Genomic DNA, 10,425 nt, shown 5'->3' on the forward strand with positions numbered 1-10,425 from the left:
GTCAATTTCATCTCACATGTTTCTACGTAATGGTACAGATGTACTGCTAATTTTTGTAAAAAAAAATGTTTAGCATCTAGAAAAGGTTGGCTATGAATGAAAACATCTCTCCCCGGCCTGATCTCCTCCCTGGACAGGCCAAACAGCTGCAGCGGCTAAATTAGCTCGCTAACGTTAGCTCAAAGTTGCCTCAGATCCCAGCCGCTCCAAAAGATGCCTGCGAGAACTCACTTTATTTCCAGTCAAATGCAACTGTTGGATCCAGCTGGACGGGGGTTATCACCATAATTAACCATATTACCAGATATGACAATAAAGTAGAAAATACCGAGGAAAAAACAGGAGTTAAGGATGAATTGTTCAGCCTCCTCTTGCAAATCCCATCATGGGTGTGGGTGGCTCAAAGACGTCTGGCTCAGGATAAAAGCAGGACAATGACCACGTCGCGTCCACACCGGCTCTTAAACAATAAACTTCTTCTTTAAGCAAAAATTATATATATATTTTTTAAAGCTAGAAACAAGCCGCTGGCTTTGCGTTGCCAGCTAACATTAGCAAAGCTGAAGGTCCTCCATCATTAAAAAGTCATGGCACAATAATCCGCTAGCTAACGTTAACGGAGGCTGTTGCTAGCCGCTACATCCCAGAAAAAACATAACGTCTGGCCCGGGCTCCTCTCCGCAACTTACCGCACACGAGAGATGCGATGAAACTCTGCTCTGGTGTTTCTGGTCGGTTTCCACTGAATTAACGTTATAGTCCTTCAGCGCGTACTAAAGCGTCCCCTTCCTTCGGCCGCTCTCTCATCAGTGGTACACCCCCCAACACCATCCAGCACCTTCTCAACCGAACTCTACCCGGACCGGGAGGATGGATGCGCCGCACCGCCGCACTGCATTCTTTCTACAACGAAACGCCCACAATGTCAATCTATATCCTGATTGGCTGTCAAAGTCCGTTGCTGTGTCATGATTGGTTAAAGAAGAAATGGTGGAATTCTATGCTCAAAGTTTGATAGTTACCGCACCAGACAACAGAGGTGGATAGCAGCTAGTTACATGTACTCAGTTACATTTTTTTAGGGGGGAATACTTTTAGGAGTAGTTTTACCACACTATAATGTTATATTGCCATTCTGAGTAAAATTTCTGGATACTCTGCAGCTCATTAATTTTAGTGAATAAATAACAAACTTATTTTAACCACAAAAAAAAAACCCACCAGGCACACAACTTATTTTGAAACGTCTTTTTTGCTAATTCTGCCATGTCATTTAGAAATAGTAAAGGCTGCAGCAGGCCCAGTCTTGTTTCTCAAAATTCAAAACCAGCTTTGATGTTTATTTGGGATTTTTGTCCTGGGCACACAATTGAAGTTTCAACCATCTAGGTGGTACTTTGACAGGAAACTTTTTTATAACCACATGAAATGCACCAGTATTACTGGCAGCAACAGAGACAAGATACTGCCACCACCTTGTTTGACAGTACAGTCCTCTTGGGATGCAAAACTAACACTTTTATCAGAGTTTGTGCAAACTGTTTGTTTGTGAGATCTTAATTCTCCCTATACTTTGTATGTTGCTGAATATAGACTGAATTACTGAGATGTTAAAATGAAAGCAGAAAAAACACGACTAAAAGAAAAAATGCCTTTCTCTGCTTTCTTTTAAGAAGTTGTAAATTTGTAAATTAACGTATTTACAGTTTGTCATCCTCAAAATTACAAAAAGTGTCCATTTGCGTCTCCAAACGTGGAGCTAGAAAACATGAAACCCTGAAGCACAACTTTTCAAGTGGCACTACACGCAGTTAGCCACAAGGGGGAGCCAGAGAACCATTCATCAAATATTACCAGAGCAGTTGTCATGGTGATTCGAAGTTTGCTACGTGTTCTTTACTGTAAACTCAACTGACGAAATGCTCCAGTTAAACACTTTACTTTTTATTTGTAATCAGGGTAAAATTAATACTGGCATATATTTTTTTTAAGATGGAAAATGTTAAGTCCAACACAAATGCATTTTTTTATAACCAAGCTTTTGTAATAAATAGAACATTAAATTAGGTTAAATAGAAGGTAATTTATTAAATTTGGTTACAGCAAGTGTTTCGAAAGAAAATGACCAAACCCTATTCCTTATAACTTTAAATAAATATGTTCAATCGAGCCCAGAGGAATTTGAAAAGTAGATGCCTTTCTTTTAATACAGAAAACAGTAAGTTTGGGATCTACAATGAATAATACCCCTTTCCAACAAAACAATAGAAAAAATTTACTAATTTATTTATTTATTTTTTTTTTCTTGGCCCACTTATATGTTTGCACTTCACAACTTTGGCCACTGTGACAAAACGTTTGGACACCCCCATGTAACTAGTTTTCATCAAGGATATCTGTCACATTAAAGGAACAAAAATTCACATATTTAAAGGGGTGTTTACACTTTGAAATCCACAGGATATCTTTTAGCATTTTCTTTCAGCTGTGCATTACAACCTGGAGACCTTTCTCTGTTGTAAATGTACTTAATTTGCCTCATTGCACTTGTTGCACAGAAGCGCAGCAGCATTAAAAAGTAAAATCTGATTAGTTGTAATGTAAAAACGGAGGCCTATAAACAACCTTCTGCATTATTTATGCTGTCTATATTTCAATAACAGGTGTAGCACTGAACAGTCCAGGTATGGTGACCTTCATCTTGTTCTTGATGTGCCAAAGTGTCAACCTGTCATATTTTTGTCTGCTTCGTTTCAATTAAAACAGTCAACTGTCATGAAACACAACACAGTCAAAACTTTAAATGTGTGAATCTGGTGTTACTGGAGGCAGATGGCAGATGTGGGATTTATTTTTCATGTTGTCTTGAGGAGTGACAGAGTGACACCCTTTGGTGTTGTGCAGAAATCTGCTATTTTGCAAACCGCTGTGACAGCTCCCTCTCCCAATTGTTGGCTTCTCCAGTTGCTTTTGTGGCATAATAGACCTGTCAGCAGCAGCAGCATCCTCCACTCCTCACTTGTACTTTTGTCAAGGCAGCAATTTATCAAATTCTGTACATTGTTTCCCTTTTTATTTTGGATTTTTGTTTTTTTGTCAGGCATTTTCCAGTGCCAGGTATAATTTACACAGAAATGTTTGACCTCTATACTGGTCACTGGTTGCTTTTGGACAGTCCACTTCATATCAGCGCATTTTCTGTCATGAAGCTTTGGGTTTTGAAAAAATATTGTTGGAATTTTATGGTTTTTAAATCAGTTTTACCTGTTTTTATTTTTTTAAACCATCAGGACTTCTTCCTCAATCTATTTATTACTATTTAGAGTAGAATAAAAATATTCTTTATTGTCCCACAGTTGAGAAATTTATGAACATTCGTATTATTTTTAGCTAAAAATTATAATAAAGAGTAAAAAAAATGCCCAATAATTTAACAGAATTATTATACTACAAAACTGCAAAATGTTAGAAGTTTGCCTGTTTTAAAACTAATGTTATAAGACTGCATAGTGTTTATGAAGTGCTCCATTTTGCTTATTATTCTAGCTTAAGTTCACAAAATTGTGGTGCTGTTTCATATTTTTACTAAAATTAAAAATTAAGTTTGTGAAAATGTATTTTAATATGCAGTTCAAGTATTTCTTTTGCATTTTTCAATGATATTAGAAACTACCTTTTTGCTATTATTTATTAATATCTTGAGAGTAAGAAGTTCAGAGGGGAAGAAATATCTGAAATATTGAAATATGAATTGAAATATCTGATCTCAGATTGATTTAACTAATTTATAATCCACAGAACATAATTCTGATCAATCCTTCCTGACTTCAGCGATAAAACTCATCTTATTAAAATCGCTGACTTCTTTAGGACATGAAATCTTTCTGTAAATTATAGAAATCTTTGTTTTAATTGTTGGCTTGCCATGTGTTAACACATTTTAGTCACAAATTCATCAATCTTTAGTTTTCTTTATCGTCAAATACGACTGCTACGGTAGTACTACTTATACTCAATGTTATAGTAATTCTTAAATTGTTTTAAAAAATGACAGAGATCTTTAAATTGGATGTTTTGTCCTTTATTTTACTTGCGTATGAATCCTGTCTTTAAAACTTTTGTTTTTTAAAATCCTTCATTTACCCATTATAATAGAGGTTATTATGATCCGTAGCTGTTTAGACTCTTAAATTAATTAGTTTATTTCTGTTTTGATCACTTTTGTGATGTTTATTTGCCCACATCCTGCCATTTTAGTTTGTTTATCCTCATTGTGTCTTTCAGTTAGGTTTATCTTTCACGTTTCCCTCAGCTCCCCTTACCCAGCTGCATCTACTCACCTGTAATTAGCTCTCCTGGTCCATTTATCACTTCCATCTCTTCCATATTGTTTAAACTCTTCAGATTGCATTGGTCCTTTCTGGTTCCTCTTCAGCATAAAACACACACAAAAGACTACCTCACAAGAAAATAAAATCACAGAAAAGGTCAAAAAAGGGGGTCAGAGGTATTTTAATTTTCTGTTAAAATCTTAATTTGTGTGAGTGAGGATTCTAAGTCGCTGTAACAGAAGCTGTAAAACGCAGAACGTGAAAATTTGATCAGAAAAATAACATTTTTAGCAGTGATTCTTCGATCAGATGTGCAGGCTGAAAGGCTCTGGATGAGTTCTGGTTCAGAGCTTCTAATGCCTCGAATCAGTCTGTGGAACGGCTCAGAAATCTGCTGGATTCTCACAGAACCAAGGAGGAGATGGAAGGCGGCCATTTTCCAGTAGAACTGTATCAGACACAGTATCACGTACAAAACAATTGTAAAAAAAAAAAAGACCATAATAAAGGCGTAAAAAAAGTCCCTCTTTTGACAAGTGATACTTGTTTCTATCATAAATGTGAAGGGCGTTTAGGTTGTATATTTAGTTATCATATCTACAGATTCACAAGAAGTGCAAGAAAAGTAGCTTTAATTCTGGAACAAATGTGTCACGGTGTTTCGATGTGATACAGAGTAGCTTCTAGCTGCACAGATCTACGTGTGTGCAGATCTAAATCAATCTAGTTGTTTCTTCATGGACATTTCAAGAAAATGGTCAGGTTTAGATTTTTCAATGAGCTTTGGTGAGTTTATTTTTCTCTCTACAGACTCAAATCTCAATTTTTCTCCAACACAAGTTTTTTGTTGCATTTTGTTCAAATATTTAATTGCGCCTGAAGAGTGAAAGGTAAAAGCATGTATACTATAATCCTGTTTTTGTTTTGTTTTTTTCCATTTTCTACTCGATTCTAAACCTACCAGGAAATGGCTGCTAACCAGAACCTGCAGGACCAAAAGGTCCATTGTAACTCTGGAGGAGCTGGAGAAGACGACAGCTCAGGTGATAAAATCATTCAACAGTTAGTCATATATTCCATAAAAATACGATCCATTATGATTTTATTCTTTTTTCAGCAATAAAATTGTTATTTTTTTTCTTTAAAATCCTAGCTCTGTTTATCCAGATCATCCTACGTCTGTTTGTCACTAGTGGCTGGATGCATGTGGCTCTTCCTGTGTTTGTCATGATCACTTTTGGTTCTCATATTAACCACCTTTGCAAGATCTTCTTACAAAACATTTCCAAATAAAATTCTCTTCCTCTCAGACAATTGGTCCATGCCTTCGTCTCCTCCAGACTGGACTACTGAAACTCTCTTCTCATTGGGATTCCCAGCAAAGCAGAACTCTGCAGCTGGGATCTTAATGAGAGCTGCAGACATGATCACATTACATTGCAGTTTTCTGGCCGATCACTGATGTTTAAAATGTCTGACCTGCCGATTCCGATTTAGTTTTTTTTCCCTAAAATGTCGCTAAATATAGCAAGAAAGTCGCTGAATTGGTAACAGCGTGGCGATTGTTGTGGAATACAAATGTGCAGACATGAGCTGATGGGGCGATCTCTCAGTCAAACCTCTTTCAATGCAAAGCAAAAGAAGAGAGCAATTGATTTTTAGGCCTTTGTTGAGAGAAGACTGACTTCACATGTAAGTATCGGCTGGTCACAGATCTCTTAAAATTATGGTTATCGTCACCAATAATTCATCTGGCCGATAAATCAGTGGATGCCTTCTTAAAACATTTCTGCTTTAGCTAACAATTTATTAGATATTGATTTCAATGTCTTATTTATGCATTTATTCAATTTTTTTCCATTGCAATTGCTTTTTTTTTTTTTTTACCTTACCAGAGATGTAAAGGCCAATATGAATAGAATCTATTATTATTATTCTGAAATATAAAAAGAACATGACTAATAATAGAAAGAATATCTCTCTCTCTTGTTTCTTTAATTTCAAACCCGGTTCCTTCCAACAGGTTTCCATCATGTGTCAATATGTGTGCATGAATTTGTGCACAGATTAACACAGAGTCTTGCCAGGGACCATCAATGCTCCCCCCTCTCTTTCTTCTTCTTCTTTCTCTCCAGCTCTCTCCACCCCTCTGTCTCTCTCCGTTTCCCTCCCGACCCTGCTCTCATTCCTTCAGGTCCCTCCAGCCGCCTCCTTCAGCAGAAGCGGGGGATCATAGGCAGAGGAGAAGTGACGGGAGAGCAGCATCAGCATCTCCCTCACTGCGGGACGCAGGGAGACAGGAAAGAGAGGTGGAGGAATTAAGTTAGTTGGAGAGACCAGGGAGAGAGAGTTGGAGCTGTTTGGGTGGCAGCTGGGAGACCAGGAGCTTCTTTTCCTCCTTCCTCTTTCTGGCTGTGAGCTCTCTCTGGCTCCCCTTCTCCTCCTCCTTCTCCTCCTCTTCTTCGTCTCCTCCGCTCCTTCTTCTTCTCACCCCGACTCTCCTCCCAGCTCCCGCCGTGGGGTCTCAGCTCTCCATCTCCCTCCCCCCCTCCCTGACTCCCTACCTCCCCCGGGCGCTGCTTGGAGACTCCGGGCTGCTGCGCCGCCGGAGGATGTCTCGGAGGGAGTCTCCGCCGCCGCCTCCGCCGCCTCCACAGCTGCTGGGGGGTCAAGGGGGCGACTGCGAGGACCGTCCGGAGCGCACGGAGCCGCTGTCCGACTCGGAGCGGGAGATCATCCAGGACACGTGGGGGCACGTCTACAAAAACTGTGAGGATGTGGGGGTTTCTGTGCTCATCCGGTAAGAAAAGCCTGTATTTGCTTTAATGAAAACAACGAAAACGTGCGTGAACTCCCATTTACGACTTTACTTCACTACTTTCATCTTTGTGCTGATTTAGTTTGGAGGTATAATATGCATATGAGCCCTATTTAGTGCACTTAGTCTCTAATGGGAATGAAAAGTATTAATGGTCAGATCCGGAGTTGGGTAGTTAGTAGGACTGCACTAATTTCCTCGGAAATCAAAAAAGAAGTTGTGTTGTTTTAACTTTTTTTTTTGTTTTTTTTTGTAATTTAGAAGCATAGTAAAAAAATAGAAATAAACTTGAGTTGCTTTGGCAAAAACAACAAAATATCTTCTGCACTACTAAATGTGGAAAATGTAATTTTCCATCATTTTTAATGTGAAGAGGATTTAGCAGGAAGAAAACCTGTTGGAGGGAACCGGGTTCAATTAAGAGATAAAGAAATACACCTTCTTTTATTATTAGTTATGTTTCTTATTTCATTTTCATATCATAATAGATTTTATTTATAATGCCATTTATATCTTTAAATCTTAAAAGGCAAAAATAAAACAAGGAATTGCAATGGATAAAAATAATGTAACTAATTAATAAATAAAAGAGATTAAAGCTAATATCTAAGAAAATGAGCTAAAAATTTGTAATTTTGGGACATCAGTGATGGCCGACATGTGAAGCTGATCTTCTCTTCCTCAGCAAAGGATTAAAAATCGACCATTGTCTTCTTCTGCTCTTCTGTTAGAAAGGTTTGACTGACAGACCGGCCCATCAGGTTATATCTGTACGTTTGAAGTTAGCAGTAGTCACTCTACTGTTACCAACTCAGTGACTTTCTTGTTACATTTAGTGACATTTCAGACAAAAAAATGGTATCGACCAAAATCAGTAGCTCAGAATTTTTAAAGATCGGCAATCGGCAATCAACCAGAAAACTGCAATCGGTGCAGCCCTAGTCGTTACATACTTACATTCTCCTAGGCTTCCGTCAAAAGCAGTCTTTCTCAAACTGTGGTCCGCGGTCGCCCCCTAGTGGATCGCGAGGTACTGCACGTAAACGACCGTTTATTTACCATGACGTCAGCTCAAAGCGCAGCGCTACAACTAGCTTACCAAAAGGTTTGTGGTTAAAAATAATAATGGATAAGTGGCTTAAATCCGGGTCACTCAAAAGAAAAACCGAATATACCGATGGAAAGAAAACAATGCCAGGACAACTTATATGATCACAGGAAGCTAAGTCATTCCTACTGAGAGTATTGATCTCGTTTACTAGTGATTTGATTCATTTGAACGGCTCTAGACTCAAGTCTCAGTTGGTGAGAACTGTTCTTTATTTTTTTACGATTTTGCTTGCTTATAATTTTCAGCTCGCACATCAAACAACTGTTCTTTTCTTTTACTATGCTTCTAGACTACAAATACCCTTAAAATGCTATTAATGCACACAACACAACTTCTTTGATGTCCATGTGTTTGGCGTTATTGGAAAGCTTAGAATCCACACTTTCAGAACCTGTAAATACCTCGAGTATATTTATTCATTGTATTGTGGCATGTTGTGTTATTGTGGGTCAGTTTCAAGTTATTTAGTCTGTTTGTTAAATTGGTTAGATGGTCCTTGGCCTTAAAAAGTTTGAGAAACGCTGCATTAAAGGGAATCTGACATGTTTGCTATGAAGTTCCAGCTTCCTGTGGGTGACCAGGGGTTTGTTGGGCCCAGGCCTTCTGTTGTTTGGAGATTTTAGTGACGTTCCTGGATGTGCAGTTTTTTTGTTGTTGTTTCTTCTGCCTGAATCTGTTATGTAATCATGTAATTTATTTGTAAATTGTTTTCCAACATGCATAGAATAATCAAAGCAACACTCTAGGTGTATTTTTTTTAAGAGAGAATAATACTATAACATGATATAAAGCTAAAAATAATTTAAAAAAAAGAGTACATTTTACATAATCCGTCTATAACTCTCAGACAACCCATGAGGGATTTACAGGTGTGTTGCCATTATGATGCTGCTAAATGTGCCCGGCTCTGGTTTCCAAATACTTACATTTTACACTCATCTTTTCCTAAAGTCCTGGTCTTTATCTATGTGCTTGTTGGCAAAATTTAGTTTGACCTTCAAAAATGTTTTCTGTGCAGAATGGCTGTTTCCAAGTTTAACATTTTCAATAAACTTTCCAAAGTTTTTTTGTTCCAGAGGTGCACACATTGCAGTTTTCTAGTTACCCAAAATGAAGGAAATCAAGGCTGATTTATGCAGCCCTGGCGTTTTCTTCAGTTTTTGTTTATCTATGTCAGTGGATTTTGCAACATTAGTCAAAATTTTCAGTTGAAATAAAATTTGGGTAGCAAATTTGTATTTTATTTTTGTTTAAAAATGCATAAAATAATTTTGTGAATAAAAAGGAAAAAAAGTAATATTTTATTACGGTAACATAGTTGGGTTTATGTTAAAAGAGATTTGTAAACCATTGTAGACCGAAAACATAAAAATAAACATTTTTAAATGAAAGGTTTGTTGATATCCTGCTACCTATGAAAAAAAAACAGGAAAATAGCTAATAAAGGACAAAAACTTTGGATTTTTGTGATGTTTCTTTTTGTCAGATTGGGGAAAAATAATTTTTTTCTTTACTAAAGAAAAAACCTTGCAGATTGTTCTAAATAAAAGCAGCATTACTTAATTACATTGATGCATGGCACTCTTTAAGTTTCTGTTTTCGCAAAGTTAAAAACCCTGTAGTCTTCTTCTACAGAGGAGGAGGAGCTCTTCTGAATTTTCTGCTCCATTCATTTATATACAAAGGAGATTAATATTATTTTTAGTTATAAGGAACCAATCATGCAAAATTCAGATTTTAGAATAGAATAGCATGTACTTTATTGATCATGTCTGGAAAATGAGCTGTTTTATAAACCTCCTGATCGTTAAGCTACATTTGAAGGGCACTGTGCTGTTACCTAGCAACCCAAGCAGAGTGAAAGCCGTCACCCAGCAACCGAAGCTGAGTTCCAGCAAGTTTGATCAGCTGTGCTGTACAATGGCTGCTGGAAAACAAGCGTTTTATTGTTGACTCACCATCCAGAAACCACTTGCTGCTGCATTCTTGTTGGTTGTGCAGGAGGCTCTACTTCTGTTTTTCAACGATGTATGTTTGTATATTTCCACACCTGTTTGCAGCCATTTTCACAATCAAGTTTAAACGTTGAGTTGGGGGCGTGGCCAGTAGTAGCTTACGTGGATTTGAAGTGACAAGACGTCCTAAAACAACTCACCCTGAAAGGA

General features: G+C 37.6%; 1 protein-coding gene across 4 annotated transcripts in view; it reads right to left on the minus strand.

Annotated features, from left to right (window-relative positions):
- Positions 1-874, minus strand: part of LOC103467583 (myosin-10-like) — a 71,441-nt gene extending 70,567 nt beyond the window's left edge. For all 4 annotated transcript variants that reach the window (XM_008414134.2, XM_008414119.2, XM_008414126.2 and 1 more), the window contains exon 1: positions 690-874. The gene's annotated coding sequence lies outside the window, so the exon portion shown is untranslated. The remainder of the gene's footprint in view (positions 1-689) is intronic.
- Positions 875-10,425: the final 9,551 nt, after the last annotated feature.

Source organism: Poecilia reticulata, linkage group LG1 (assembly GCF_000633615.1).
Source record: "Poecilia reticulata strain Guanapo linkage group LG1, Guppy_female_1.0+MT, whole genome shotgun sequence".
Taxonomy (NCBI): Eukaryota; Metazoa; Chordata; class Actinopteri; order Cyprinodontiformes; family Poeciliidae; genus Poecilia; species Poecilia reticulata.